A 16352-nucleotide genomic window follows, 5' to 3' on the forward strand; every position below is an offset into this window, starting at 1 on the left:
AGGGCCGCATGACTTCTCGTGCCCCCCTTGGTGATTGATATAGGCCACTACTGTGGTATTGTTGGATTGGATCCTGACAGGACAATTCTGTAACCTGAACATCCAGGCCCTCAGGGCCAAGCGCGCTGCCCAGATCTCTAGAATGTTGATGGGCAAGGTCATTGTTACCATCTTCCAGGTAACTGGTAGGAAAGATTTTCCCTTCTGCAGATTCTTGGTTATCAACCACCAACTGATATACAGAGCTTGGATCTTCTTGTTCCAAGCCAATAAGATACCATTTTGCAGCAGCCTTAAATGAAACTGAGCATAAGGAACGGCCTCAAATGAAGCCACCATCTTTCCCAACAACCTCATGCAAAGTCGAATAGAAGGATTCTTCTTAGCCTTGACCACTTGAATCAGTTCCTTTGTGGCCCTGATCTTTGCCTGGAGCAAGAATACCCTTTTCTGGGCTGTATCAATAATCAGACCCAGGTATTCTAATCTCCTTGATAGTAGTTTTTTTTTTTTTAGGAGGATTTCTTTAGGTTGAAAATCCAACCTAGGTATTCCAGGTAGTTGACTGTAGATCATACTTTGGTCTAAGCAGGCTACCGACTGGTCTATCAAGAGCAGATCGTCTAGGTAAGCTATAATCATTATACCTTGGGCCCTTAATCTGGCTACAGGAGGGGCCAGGACCTTTGAAAATACTTGAGGTGCAGTAGGTAGACCGAAAGGCAAAGCTACAAACTGAAAATTAAGATTTTCTACCTCGAAACGTAGATATTTCTGGTGAGCGGGAAATATAGGAACATGGAGGTATGCATCCCTGATGTTTATTGACGTCAGAAGTTCTCCACCTTGTAGGACAGAGACCACTGATCAGATTGACTCCATGCGAAAAGAGCGGATATTCAGAAACCGGTTTAGATCTTTGAGATCTAGAATGGGTCTGACATACCCATTTGGTTTTGGTACTGTGTAAAGGTTTAAATGAAACCCCAATCCCTGCTCTTGCATGGGAATCACTAAGATACATTTTTTGAGACAAAACATGGTCCATTGCTTCAAAGAGAGACTTCTTTTCCTCTGGAATCTGAGAAAACGAGGAGACGGGGACTCTCGGAACTCAAGTTTGTACCCTAGAGTTATTGAGGAAGTCACTCATTTGCAGCCTACGGCACCTGGTATTCCCAGGTGGCCCCCCATCCAGGTACTGACCAGGCCGACCCTGCTTAGCCTCTGAGATCAGACGAGATCGGGCGCTTTCAGGGTGATGTGGCCGTAGGCTTCTGACACTCTTCCTACCAGACCCATGAGAACTGCAGAAGTCTTCCCCCCACTCGAGCGAGCAGGGGGCGCCCCCTCATAAGAAGGCTCCAGTTCCCCTCTTGAACTTGATGGCAGAGGATGTTGTGACTGCCTGGAGGCAAATGCTCCTGGCACTGGAGAAGGAGCTTGTTTAACCCTTTCATGACTAAGCCTATTTTTGACATTTGGTGTTTACTGTATTTTTTGCTAGAAAATTACTTAGAACCCCCAAACATTATATTTATTTTTTTCTTATTTATTTTATTTATTTTTAGATTTATAAATTGTGTTTAAAAAAAAAAATTTTGATCACTTTTATTGCTGTCACAAGGAATGTAAACAACCCTTGTGACAGTAATAGGTGGTGACAGGTACTCTTTATGGAGGGCATTTTTGACGATTCTTAATACTGTATATTTTTTTAAAACTGGCGCCATTGGCAGCCGAGTAAACGGGAAGTGACGTCATGACGTTGCTTCCGTGTTTACTATTAGGAGGCTGGAACGAAGCCGCTTAAGGCTTCGTTCCAGACTGTCACTAGCCACCAGAGGTGGCGGATTGGTGATCGGGCCTCCCGGTCGATCGGGAGGCCCGGTAAGAGTGGCGGGAGGCGGCTCTTACCACTCCTCTGGTATAACAGCCGAGTGGCATTTAGCCACATCGGTTGTTATACATGGAAAGCCGATCGCCGGCTCTAAAAAACAGTACCGGGATGATGCCTGCAGCTGCGGGCATCATCCCGGTATAACCCCCGAAATCCGAGTACGCACATCTGCGTATGCTCGGCGGGAAGGGGTTAAATTAAATACGATTACTCCTCTTCCTAACTAGCAAAAGGGTACTTTTTCAACTAGAAATTTTTTTGGATGTATTTATCCAAATCATCCACAAACAGCTGTTTACCGAAAAGGAAAATTAGCCAGGAGCTTGATGCTTCGGCTGACCAATCTTTCAACCACAAGATTCTATGCCTATGCACCAGCCCAAGTGTAAGGCGCGAGGCTTGAAGAATAGAATTTCTTATGGCATCTATTGCCAAAATAATGCAGCTGGTAACTCTAAGAGCCCTTGCACACTGGGGCGGTTTGCAGGCGCTATTGCGCTAATAGCGCCTGCAAACCGCCCCAAAAGTGCCGCTGCTTTCATTCCAGTGTGCAAGCCCCGAGGGCTTGCACACTGGAGCGATGCACTGGCAGGACGGTAAAAAAAGTCCTGCCAGCAGCATCTTCGGAGCGGTGAAGGAGCGGTGTGTATACCGCTCCTTTACCGCTCCTGCCCATTGAAATCAATGGGACGGCGCGGCTATACCGCCGGCAAAGCGCCTCTGAAGAGGCGCTTTGCGGTGGTATTTAACCCTTTCTCGGCCGCTAGCGGGGGGTAAAACCGCCCCGCTAGCGGCCGCATACTGACGGTAAAACGCCGCTAATAATAGCGGCGTTTTACCGCCGACGCCGCCCCCCGCCCCAGTGTGCAAGGGCTCTAAGCTAAATCCTGGCCTACTGATCAGAAATAACCTTGAGCACCTGTTTAAACTGGTCTCACAATGATTGACATACACCAGTTGCTGCTAGCGCAGGTTGAGTCATCAGAAAAAAAGTTTTGTTTTTTTTAATAATAGGAATTCCAACTTCCTATCCATTGGATACCTAAGCATATGAGCACTGTCTACCGGACAAGTCAAACTTTCTTTCACAGAGGATATAGCATCAACAATTGCTGGTATCTTACACTTCTTAGTGAATTTTTCCCCCATAGGATAAAGTGTTATAGGAGGAAAAAAATGCTTATCTGGGTGATCCCACTCAGAATACATAAGCCTTTCCAGCAATGAATGGACAGGAAAGGCATGCGCAGCTTGGGGAGGCTTTAGTGAACCCCAACAAAAAGTGGGCATATCAACCGACTCAATGAAGAGTAGCAAAAATGCATCATCAATCTTTCAGACTGTGAAGTTGATCTCCATGGATTTGACCCCTCAGAAGAGGAGTCATCAGCCTCTCCACGGTCCCCTGAGGGAAATTCATCTTCTCCCGCACCCAGATCCTCAGTTTGAGGGTCCTGGGTAATGGAAAGGGACCTGTCGCATTTTATCCCATTCTGGGATGCGATTAAAGCTGCTAGCCAATCCTATTATGGCTTGAGGAAAAAACCCTCTAAAGACAGGAGGTGCAGTATTGAAAACAATTGCAATATTTGATAGCTCTGATGGCTCACTCTGACCAGCCACCCCCTCTCAGGGGAGGATGCCATTGTAGAGATGAGTTTAGGCCGTTTAGAGCTTGAAGGAGTCCCTTTTCAGCCCTTTTTGGGGTGTTTCTACCTCCCCTTCTGACCATAGCCCGATGCACAAATGCACAGGTACTACCAGAAGAAATTGCATTCGCTGCTTGAGCAAATAGTCCAGCAACTGTCGCTGCTATTAACGCTCAGCCTGATGCTTCAGTAAATGTGCCAAAGCAATACCTGTGTCACCACTTACATGCCCCTTTTTAGCTTTTGTGTCTCTCTGACAGCTGCAGTCAGCAAAAAAATGGAGCCTTTTAAAAGTATCCCTGCACTGGACGTTGCTGCATGCCAATGCCGTGCTAAGCCACGCCTACTCAGTGTTCCCACCGTGCCCCCCCTCCTCTTTTCAAAAATGAGTGTTTTCCCACATGAGTGCGGGCCTCTGATCCGACGGGATCGGCGTGTGTGTGGGGGGAGGACGGCGAGGAGGAGGGCTGTGACAAACCGCCGTACAGAGGCAGTAGAGAATGGAGCGGCATCCGCCGATCGTTCTGGCTTCTCCCTCTACTCAGAGAGAGGGGAAGACTCTTACCGGAGTCCTGTGACTGCTAGCCGGAGGAAATTGCAGCTTCTGCTGACACAGCATGATCTGAGAAAGCATGACAAAGTACGTGCTCTATACAGCCCCCAGTGGTGACTTTTCGGCATGACAACATTTACTTTTTAAAGGAGACAATTCATAAGAAACTTTAAAATTCCTTAGAAATCTCTACTTACCTTTCCCGCCACAGGGTTATCTGTGGTAAAACCAACAGACCCAATCTTCACTCCTCACGGTGGGCTCCGTTTAAAAAACCTTCAGGAACTGGGGCCCCTTTTTATCAGGGGATCCGCACTCCTGGACCCGTAATAGCACCCCGCCAAAAAAACTTATGGCTGAAAAAACCAAAAGCACTGGATTCCGGGGTCCAGCTCTCTATAAAGAGAAGCATTATGGGCTAAACCTCGTTTCTTCCGCCACGAGGCTTGGGTACCACTCATTTCAGCCTAAAAATACACTTTGAATGGATCCGGCTGCATAGCCAGCCCCAGCAAGGATTGCTCCAGTGGAGCTCAGCACAGCACATCTTTACTCATGACCAACACCTTAGACACTGGCGAAAAAACTTAGGTACTCCCAGTAGTGAGAGGGGTTGTATAGGGGGTGGACTTCCTGTCTTAGGGTGTGCCAGTGTCCATCACCTGAAGATGGCCTATAACCCACATAGTAAGTACTATGGCTCTGTGTCCTGTTATGTACGATTAAGAAATAAAAAACGCAGAGGTGATCAAATACCACCACAAGAAAGCTCTATTTGTGGGAAAGAAAGGACATCAATTTTATTTGGGTACAGCGCTGCACGGCCGCGCAATTGTCAGTTAAATTAACGCAGTGCCGTATCGCAAAAAATGGCCTTGTCTTTAAGGGGGTAAATGCTCCTAAGCTGTCCTAAAAGCTCCTTAAAGCATAACTTCAGTAATTTTTTCATGTTTCCATCTATTAAATCTTCTGCCCTTGTAATGCAGGAGTAATAAGGGCTGGCACTAAAGTGGTTAAAGCTTGATTTATGTTAGTCATAATTTATGCATACTTTTTTTTATTGAAAATATTTTTTTTTTCTGATTGAGACATAAAAACACATTTACTGTAGATACGCTTATAAAAATCTATGACAATGTTTTATCATTACAACCTATAAATAGTAATAGTAAGAACAAAAGCATTACATCTTTCAAATTAACAACAATTATTCAAGAAATTTAATGTGGTTCTAAAGGTTTAATGTTTTTTTTACCTTCATGCAATCTATGCATGAAGGTAAAAACACCTTCTGTGTTTTAGCCCCCCCCCAATACTTACCTGAGCCCCGATCTTTCTCCAGCGATGTGCACGAGAGCCTCAGCTGTCCGGTAACTCTGCCTCCTCATTGGCTGAGACAGCTTGCTTGCTCTGGGGGCACTTGGCAGGAAGGAGGGGCCAAGAGTGCTGGCAGGGAACCAGAGAAGAGGAGGATCGGGGCTGTTCTGTACAAAACTGCTGCACAGAGCAGGTAAGTATAACATGTTTGTTATTTTAAAAAAAAATGTCTTTAATATTACTTTAAGGGATATTCATAATTTTGATTGATGTCTCTGTTTCTGCTATATATCTGTAATCTTAGATAACTTTAAAAATGCACAAGACAACTTTAACCCTACATCATTTTACACTCTGGGGACTTTGTGTCTGTACTTCTAAGCTCCTCTGTTTCTTCCTGTTGGGTGGTCAGCCTATATCCTAAACCTGACTGGCCTTAACTGGGTATCTTAGCTTACGGGTGTTTGAATGGGAATTATTAGTTCTGTTATATCAGGGGTGTCAAATTCGCTTTTTTGCACGGGCCACACCAGCATTATGGTCACCCTCAAAGGGCCAGTTGTATCTGTAAGACTAGATGTCCAGAGTGCCCCACTCCCCCTTACATCAGATGTCAAGAGCCTCCCCCCCATCATCAGAAATCAAGAGACCCCCACCCTCCCTTAAATCACAGTGCACCCCCCTTACCATGTCATGCTGCTGGGAGAAAGCTGGGGGCATTGCTGGAAAGCAGAAAGTGTAAGGTCTGGAGAAAGACCAGAAGAGGGCTGGAGTCAGCTGCTGGAGTCTGCTGAATGCTGAGACCAGGGGAGGAGGAGTCGAGGAGGTGCTGAGGCTGAGGTATAGGATCTGTAGGAGGAGTTCTGTCCTCCTCTCTGCTACTGACTGCTGAGACAAGGTGGGGGCGGTGACGAGGGGGGATGCAGCAGCTGGATAGGTGTTAGGGCCACATGAAATGACCTGGAGGGCCAGATTCGGTCCACGGCCTTGTGTTTGACACATGTGTGTTATATGGTTCTAGTAACTGTTAACAATATACAGTATCTCACAAAAGTGAGTACACCCCTCACATTTTTGAAAATATTTTATCATATCTTTTCATGTGACAACGCTGAAGAAATTAAACTTTTCTACAATGCAAAGTAATGAGTATAACAGTATAACAGTGTAAATTTGCTGTCCCCTCAAAATAACTCAACACACAGCCATTAATGTCTAAACCGCTGGCAACAAAAGTGATTAGTGCCCTAAGTGAGTAAAGAGAATGATGGTGCAAGAACCAACTGGGTAGTAACTATAAAAAAGTAGATAAATTACGATAAATATAAAAGGAGATAAAAGTCAGTTTAGGTAAAATTCCAGTTACACTGGCAGCTGCAACCCTGAGAGTAGAAGCACAACTCTGGAAGACAAAATAGGACAAGGACAAGGTGCGCCAGACTCAGTGCAGTGGTTAAGTATTCATTTAATAAAAAAAAAACAAGCCAAATGTCTACTCACAACAGGAAAGTGATATCAGGCATATAAGTAAAGGAACCGGGGATCGAGGTCACTCTGCGGTCCAAGATGCTGTCCGTGTGGTGAAGAGCTGGCCTGGTCACAGTAATTGTGGATGGTATGCCGCTAAGAGATGGAGCAGCGGTGAGGCCTCTGCGGATGTCCGGGAGGCTTGAAAAACCAGCACGCTGAAGTTCTCTATGACAAACAGCAACCGGAACCGGAAGTGCGTGTCAATGTGGAACGCAAGCTACGGAACCAGAAGTGATGTTTTTATCTGATTGGCTGCCTGATATCACTTTCCTGTTGTGAGTAGCCATTTGGCTTGTTTTTTCTTATTAAATGAATACTTAAATACTGCACTGTGTCTGGCACACCTTGTCCTTGTCCAACACCCCTAAGTGAAAATGTCCAAATTGGGCCCAATAAGTCGCTTTCCCTCCCCGCTGTCATGTGACTCGTTAGTGTTACAAGGTCTCAGGTGTGAATGGGGAGCAGGTGTGTTCAATTTGGAGTTATCACTCTCACTCTCTCATACTGGTCACTGGAAGTTCAACATGGCACCTCATGGCAAAGAACACTGAGGATCTGAAAAAAAGAATTGTTGCTCTACATAAAGATGGCCTAGGCTATAATATGATTGCCAAGACCCTGAAACTGAGCTGCAGCATGGTGGCAAAGACCATACATCAGTTTAACAGGACAGGTTCAACTCAGAACAGGCCTCGCAATGGACGACCAAAGAAGTTGAGTGCACGTGCTCAGCGTCATATCCAGAGGTTGTTTTTGGCAAATAGAGGTATGGGTGCTGCCAGCATTGCTGCAGAGGTTGAAGGGGTGGTGGTGGTGGTGGGGGGGGGGGTCAGCCTGTCAGTGCTCAGACCATACGCCACACATTGCATCAAATTGGTCTGCATGACTGTCGTCCCAATTTGGACAGTTCACTTAGGGATGTACTCACTTTTGTTACCAGCGGTTTAAACATTAATGGCTGTGTGTTGAGTTATTTTGAGGGGACAGCAAATTGACACTGTTATACAAGCTGTAAACTCACTACTTTACATTGTAGCAAAGTGTCATTTCTTCAGTGTTGTCACATGAAAAGATATAATAAAATATTTTCAAAAGTGTGAGGGGTGTACTCACTGTTGTGAGATACTGTACGTTACCTTGCAATGTTGGCTCCTTATATTCTTGTTAAGAGATAGGCTACTGTACAAACTAATGAAATACTCAAAACACTGTTATGCCTTTGCCTATGACTGTAGCCCAGCTTCGTACATTGATGATTCTATTTTACTGTTTATATTGCTCTGTCTATTACTATTGTTGGTTTGATCTGAGGGTCAGTGGCGTAGCGTGGGGGGTGCGGGGGGTGCCGTGGCCCCGGGCGCAAAATTTGGGGGGGCGCAGCATCAGGTGCCAGTGACACGCCGTCCAAATGCTAAGTGTGTACGGACGGTGTCACTGGCTGTGTTGCGGCATGGGCAGCGGGTGCTCGGTGATTGGATGAACGGGGGTCACGTGCGGTGGCAGGGCTGGATTGCTCCAGGAGTCCCGCTTCCGCCTTACTGTGTGAACCACTGCCGTCTTCTCCTCCGCCGCTCTGGACTGGATCTCCCATTTCTACAGTGCGGCAGCCAGTCCAGCTCTACCCCACATGCAATGATAACATCTCCGGGGAACCGGATCTTCCTGACCAAGTGAACTGCGGTATGTGAAACAGATGTACACTTCACATACACAGAGCATCACCCTCTCCCCCACTTATCTCAAATGTATCTCCCGCCCGCCCCCCCAATGTCCCTCCTGTCCTCCCACTTATCCTCAATGTCCCTCCTGTCCCCCAATGTCCCTCCTGCCCCCCACTTATCCCCAATGTCCCTCCTGTCCCCCAATGTCCCTCCTGCCCCCCCGAATATTCCTCTTGTCCCCCAATGCCCCTCCTGCCCCCCACCTATCCCCAATGTCCCTCCTGTCCCCCAATGTCCCTCCTGCCCCCCCCTGTATATTCCTCTTGTCCCCCAATGTCCCCCCTGCCCCCCACTTATCCCCAATGTCCCTCCCGCCCCCCGAATATTCCTCTTGTCCCCCAATGTCCCTCCTGCCCCCACTTATCCCCAATGTCCTTCCCTCCCCCCGAATATTCCTTTCATCCCCCAATGTCCCTCCTGCCCCCCACTTATCCCCAATGTCCCTCCCGCCCCCCTGAATATTCCTCTTGTCCCCCAATGTCCCTCCTGCCCCCCACTTATCCCCAATGTCCCTCCTGTCCCCCAATGTCCCTCCTGTCCCCCACTTATCCTTAATGTCCCTCCTGCCCCCCCCATGTCCCTCCTGTCCTCCCACTTATCCTCAATGTCCCTCCTGTCCCCCCCCAATGTCCCTCCTGTCCTCCCACTTATCCTCAATGTCCCTCCTGCCCCCCACTTATCCCCAATGTCCCTCCTGTCCCCCCACTTATCCTCAATGTCCCTCCTGTCCTCCCACTTATCCTCAATGTCCCTCCTGTCCCCCACCATGTTCCTCCTGTCCCCCACTTATCCCTGATGTCCCTCCTGTCCCCCCTGTCCTCCCACTTATCCTCAATGTCCCTCCCGTCCCCCCCCCAATGTTCCTCCTGTCCCCCACTTATCCCCAATGTCCCTCCCGTCCGCCCCCCCCCATGTTCCTCCTGTCCTCCCACTTATCCTCAATTTCCCTCCCGCCCCCCATGTTCCTCCTGTCCCCCAATGTCCCTGCTGTCCTTCCACTTATCCTCAATGTCCCTCCCGCCCCCCCCCCCACGTTCCTCCTGTCCCCCAATGTCCCTCCTATCCTCCCACTCATGCTCAATGTCCTTCCCGTCCCCCCCAATGTTCCTCCTGTCCCCCAATGTCCCTCCTGTCCCCCACTTATCCCCAATGTCCCTCCTGTCCCCCCAATGTCCCTCCAGTACCCCCACTTATCCTCAATGTCCCTCCTGTCCCCCCACTTATCCTCAATGTCCCTCCTGTTCCTCCAATGTCCCTCCTGTCCCCCCACTTATCCCCAATGCCCCTCCTGTCCCTCCAATGTTCCTCATTTCCCCCAATGTCCCTCCTGTCCTCCCACTTATCCTCAATCTCCCTCCCACCCACCCCCCCCCAATGTCCCTCCTGTCCCCCAATGTCCCTCCTGTCCCCCAATGTCCCTCCTGCCCCCCCCAATGTCCCTCCAATGTTTCTCCTGTCCCCCAATGTCCCTGCTGTCCCCCACTTATCCCCAATGCCCCTCCTCTCACTTATTCCAAATGTTCCTCCTTTCCCCCCACTTATCCTCAATGTCCCTCCCCTCCTCCCACTTATCCTCAGTGTCCCTCCTGTCCTCCCACTTATCCTCATGGTCCCTCCCATTCCCCCCCAATGTCCCTCCTGTCCCTCCAATGTTCCTCCTGTTCCCCCAATTATCCCCACTTATCCTAAATGTCACCCCTCCCCTCCTACTTATTCGAAATGCCCCTCCTCTCCCCCCACTTATCCCCAATGCCCCTCCTCTCCCCCCACTTATCCCCAATGTCCCTCCTGTCCCGCCACTTATCCCAAATGTTTCTCCTCTCCTCCCATGTATCCCCAATATCCTCCACTTATCCCAAGTAACCCCTCTCTCTTCACTTATCCCAAATTTCCCCCCACTTAGCACCAATGTTCCAACTCTCCCCCAAGTTAGAAATTAGCAAATTGCCCCCCCCATTTAGCATCAATACCCTATTAACTTAGCACCAATATCATTGCCTATACCCCCTCATTGCACTAATGCCCCCTCTCCCCACCTAACAACATTGCACTCCTACTGTAAGCTGTAGCTGCACTTCTGTAGCAGCCCCTCTCCTGATACTTTGTAGGTGGGGAAGAGAGGATTTGTGGGTGGGAGGAGAGCTCTGTACTGGAAGGGGAGTTACTGTCCTGTGAGACATGCATTCCTGAGCCCTGCAATCTGTACGTAGCACAGTCATGAACTCTGCAGTGCATTCTCTATGCAGTGCACTTCTGAACTCTGCTCACTCTGCGTAGCGCTCTCCTGAACTATTTGCACTTTTGAACTCTTCACTCTGTATGTAGTGCACTCCTGAATCCTGCACTCAGTACATAGGACAGTCCTGATCTTTGCACTCAGTGCGTAGTAGAATCTTAATCTTTTCTTTTTGTATTTAGCACACTCCTAATCTTTGCACCCTGTACGTAGCTCACTACTGAATTCTGCACGGTGTATCCAGTACACTCCTGAGCTCTTCACTCTGTATGAATTGCACTCTGAACTCTGTACCTAGCGCTCTCCTAAACTTTACACTCTGTGTATAGGGTACTCCTGATTTTTGGTACGTAGCATAATCTTGATCTTTGCACTTTGTATATAGCACACTCCTGATCTTTGTACCCTGTACGCAGTACACTCATGAACTCTGTACATACTGCACTCCTGAACTCTGCACTCTGCGCAGAATGCACAAGTAGTATTTAACAATGCTCCATTAAGACTCTTATCATCTCCTGTAGTATGTCTGCAGTCTCTGACCATCTCCTGTAGTATGTCTGCAGTCTCTGACCATCTCCTGTAGTATGTCTGCAGTCTCTGACCATCTCCTGTAGTATGTCTGCAGTCTCTGACCATCTCCTGTAGTATGTCTGCAGTCTCTGACCATCTCCTGTAGTACGTCTGCAGTTTCTGACCATCTCCTATAGTATGCCTGCAGTTTCTGACTGTCTCCTGTAGTATGTCTAGCATTAAATAATATGCACAACCCTTACATCTGGGTTACTATTGGCTGCCTGCTCTGCTGTATATAAGGTGCTCCTTGTTATTTACAACCTAGACCTCTGATTGGCTGCCCGCAGCCTTTTATTATTGGCTGATACTGAGAAGATATCTCTTTGACTACTGTAATCAAAGAGATATCTCAGATCTAACCATTAATAAAAGGCTGCAGGTGGCCAATCAGAGGCTCAGACTGTGAGTGGAGGAACCTGGGCCCCCATTCTTGGGTGCTAAAAGCCCACAGGTTAGGGGGCGCAAATTACTTGCCTTGCCCCGGGTGCTGACAACCCACGCTACGCCACTGCTGAGGGTATTGTCAACCTCTGTGAGTAGTTTGTTCTACTCAGTGGCGTAGCGTGGGTTGTCAGCACCCGGGGCAAGGCAAGTAATTTGCGCCCCCTAATCTGTGGGCTTTTAGCACCCAAGAATGGGGGCCCAGGTTCCTCCACTCACAGTCTGAGCCTCTGATTGGCCACCTGCAGCCTTTTATTAATGGTTAGATCTGAGATATCTCTTTGATTACAGTAGTCAAAGAGATATCTTCTCAGTATCAGCCAATAATAAAAGGCTGCGGGCAGCCAATCAGAGGTCTAGGTTGTAAATAACAAGGAGCACCTTATATACAGCAGAGCAGGCAGCCAATAGTAACCCAGATGTAAGGGTTGTGCATATTATTTAATGCTAGACATACTACAGGAGACAGTCAGAAACTGCAGGCATACTATAGGAGATGGTCAGAAACTGCAGACGTACTACAGGAGATGGTCAGAGACTGCAGACATACTACAGGAGATGGTCAGAGACTGCAGACATACTACAGGAGATGGTCAGAGACTGCAGACATACTACAGGAGATGGTCAGAGACTGCAGACATACTACAGGAGATGGTCAGAGACTGCAGACATACTACAGGAGATGATAAGAGTCTTAATGGAGCATTGTTAAATACTACTTGTGCATTCTGCGCAGAGTGCAGAGTTCAGGAGTGCAGTATGTACAGAGTTCATGAGTGTACTGCGTACAGGGTACAAAGATCAGGAGTGTGCTATATACAAAGTGCAAAGATCAAGATTATGCTACGTACCAAAAATCAGGAGTACCCTATACACAGAGTGTAAAGTTTAGGAGAGCGCTAGGTACAGAGTTCAGAGTGCAATTCATACAGAGTGAAGAGCTCAGGAGTGTACTGGATACACCGTGCAGAATTCAGTAGTGAGCTACGTACAGGGTGCAAAGATTAGGAGTGTGCTAAATACAAAAAGAAAAGATTAAGATTCTACTACGCACTGAGTGCAAAGATCAGGACTGTCCTATGTACTGAGTGCAGGATTCAGGAGTGCACTACATACAGAGTGAAGAGTTCAAAAGTGCAAATAGTTCAGGAGAGCGCTACGCAGAGTGAGCAGAGTTCAGAAGTGCACTGCATAGAGAATGCACTGCAGAGTTCATGACTGTGCTACGTACAGATTGCAGGGCTCAGGAATGCATGTCTCACAGGACAGTAACTCCCCTTCCAGTACAGAGCTCTCCTCCCACCCACAAATCCTCTCTTCCCCACCTACAAAGTATCAGGAGAGGGGCTGCTACAGAAGTGCAGCTACAGCTTACAGTAGGAGTGCAATGTTGTTAGGTGGGGAGAGGGGGCATTAGTGCAATGAGGGGGTATAGGCAATGATATTGGTGCTAAGTTAATAGGGTATTGATGCTAAATGGGGGGGGCAATTTGCTAATTTCTAACTTGGGGGAGAGTTGGAACATTGGTGCTAAGTGGGGGGAAATTTGGGATAAGTGAAGAGAGAGGGGTTACTTGGGATAAGTGGAGGATATTGGGGATACATGGGAGGAGAGGAGAAACATTTGGGATAAGTGGCGGGACAGGAGGGACATTGGGGATAAGTGGGGGGAGAGGAGGGGCATTGGGGATAAGTGGGGGGAGAGGAGGGGCATTTCGAATAAGTAGGAGGGGAGGGGTGACATTTAGGATAAGTGAGGATAAGTGGGATAATGGGGATAATTGGGGGAACAGGAGGAACATTGGAGGGACAGGAGGGACATTGGGGGGGAATGGGAGGGACCATGAGGATAAGTGGGAGGACAGGAGGGACACTGAGGATAAGTGGGAGGAGGGGAGGGACATTGAGGATAAGTGGGGGGAAAGGAGGAACATTTGGAATAAGTGAGAGGAGGGGCATTGGGGATAAGTGGGGGACAGCAGGGACATTGGGGGACAGGAGAAACATTGGAGGGACATTGGGGGGGGCAGGAGGGACATTGGGGGACAGGAGGGACATTGGGGGACAGGAGGGACATTGGGGGGGGTGGGTGGGAGGGAGATTGAGGATAAGTGGGAGGACAGGAGGGACATTGGGGGAAATGAGGAACATTGGAGGGACAGGAGGGGCATTGGGGATAAGTGGGGGGACAGGAGGGACATTGGAGGAACAGGAGGGACATTGAGGATAAGTGGGGGGACAGGAGGGACATTGAGGATAAGTGGGGGTACTGGAGGGACATTGGGGGGACAGGAGGGACATTGGGGATAAGTGGGGGACAGGAGGGACATTGGGGGACAGGAGGAACATTGGGGGGGACGGGAAGGACATTGAGCATGAGTGGGAGGATAGGAGGGACATTGGGGGACAGGAGGAACGTGGGGGGGGGGGGCGGGAGGGACATTGAGGATAAGTGGAAGGACAGCAGGGACATTGGGGGACAGGAGGAACATGGGGGGCGGGAGGGAAATTGAGGATAAGTGGGAGGACAGGAGGAACATGGGGGGGGGGCGGACGGGAGGGACATTGGGGATAAGTGGGGGACAGGAGGAACATTGGGGGGGGACGGGAGGGACATTGAGGATAAGTGGGAGGACAGGGGGGACAGGAGGGACATCAGGGATAAGTGGGGGACAGGAGGAACATGGTGGGGGACAGGAGGGACATTGAGGATAAGTGGGAGGACAGGAGGGACATTGAGGATAAGTGGGGGGACAGGAGGGACATTGGGGATAAGTGGGGGGCAGGAGGGACATTGAGGATAAGTGGGAGGACAGGAGGGACATTGGGGGGGGACAGGAGGGACATTGAGGATAAGTGGGAGGACAGGAGGGACATGGGGGGGGGCAGGAGGGACATTAAGGATAAGTGGGGGACAGGAGGGACATTGGGGGACAGGAGGGACATTGGGGATAAGTGGGGGGCAGGAGGGACATTGGGGGACAAGAGGAATATTCAGGGGGGCGGGAGGGACATTGGGGATAAGTGGGGGGCAGGAGGGACATTGGGGGATGAAAGGAATATTCGGGGGGAGGGAAGGACATTGGGGATAAGTGGGGGCAGGAGGGACATTGGGGGACAAGAGGAATATTCGGGGGGCGGGAGGGACATTGGGGATAAGTGGGGGGCAGGGGGGACATTGGGGGACAAGAGGAATATACAGGGGGGGGCAGGAGGGACATTGGGGGACAGGAGGGACATTGGGGATAGGTGGGGGGCAGGAGGGGCATTGGGGGACAAGAGGAATATTCGGGGGGGCAGGAGGGACATTGGGGGACAGGAGGGACATTGGGGATAAGTGGGGGGCAGGAGGGACATTGGGGGACAGGAGGGACATTGAGGATAAGTGGGAGGACAGGAGGGACATTGGGGGGGCGGGCGGGAGATACATTTGAGATAAGTGGGGGAGAGGGTGATGCTCTGTGTATGTGAAGTGTACATCTGTTTCACATACCGCAGTTCACTTGGTCAGGAAGATCCGGTTCCCCGGAGATGTTATCATTGCATGTGGGGTAGAGCTGGACTGGCTGCCGCACTGTAGAAATGGGAGATCCAGTCCAGAGCGGCGGAGGAGAAGACGGCAGTGGTTCACACAGTAAGGCGGAAGCGGGACTCCTGGAGCAATCCAGCCCTGCCACCGCACGTGACCCCCGTTCATCCAATCACCGAGCACCCGCTGCCCATGCCGCAACACAGCCAGTGACACCGTCCGTACACACTTAGCATTTGGACGGCGTGTCACTGGCACCTGATGCTGCGCCCCCCCAAATTTTGCGCCCGGGGCCACGGCACCCCCTGCACCCCCCACGCTACGCCACTGGTTCTACTTGCCTGTGTAACCTATTATACTCTTTATAAAACAAAAATAAAGAATAAAAAAAAATGCACAAGGCATTTAGTAATGTACATTATGCTGTGAAGGTGGAAGGTTGAAAAGGCTCCACTTCTGGGTACTCTCTCTGACATCCCTATCAGTTTTGTAAAAAAACATTTTCTGAAAAAAATCTCAAAAATACTGTTGAAAAGAAAAAGGCATACACTATTCTTGGCTCTTTTATGATGAAGGTTTTAGTGTATTTTGTAAATGCATGACTAAATGAGTAGGTCAGAGCATATGACACTGTGGTCATCATGTTCTTTTGTTCCCTATGGCAGGATTGACTTTTGTGTTTTTTTTTATATATTATCTGTCTGTTTTTAACTAATAAATTACCTGCATCTAGAGTCTTCCCTTCTTTTTCTTGTACTGAATGGGCACTGGAGTATTGAGTGGCTGATTGAGAGTAAGACAAGTGTCTTCTTCTATCTTGTATGGGGATCTTCTGTACAAAAACAAGTGTTGATCTCCTTAATCCTATGATCCAATCATCTGGCAAGAGGCTTTGACATG

At 49.0% G+C, this 16352-nt stretch overlaps 1 protein-coding gene and 1 pseudogene across 2 annotated transcripts in view; both read right to left on the reverse strand.

Moving 5' to 3' along the window:
• The window catches only part of RGS6 (regulator of G protein signaling 6), a 905069-nt gene that overhangs the window by 208192 nt on the left and 680525 nt on the right, over positions 1-16352 (reverse strand). The window lies entirely within an intron of this gene.
• On the reverse strand, positions 1158-1275 carry LOC141120608 (5S ribosomal RNA; annotated as a pseudogene).

This window comes from Aquarana catesbeiana, linkage group LG13 (assembly GCF_042186555.1).
Source record: "Aquarana catesbeiana isolate 2022-GZ linkage group LG13, ASM4218655v1, whole genome shotgun sequence".
Taxonomy (NCBI): Eukaryota; Metazoa; Chordata; class Amphibia; order Anura; family Ranidae; genus Aquarana; species Aquarana catesbeiana.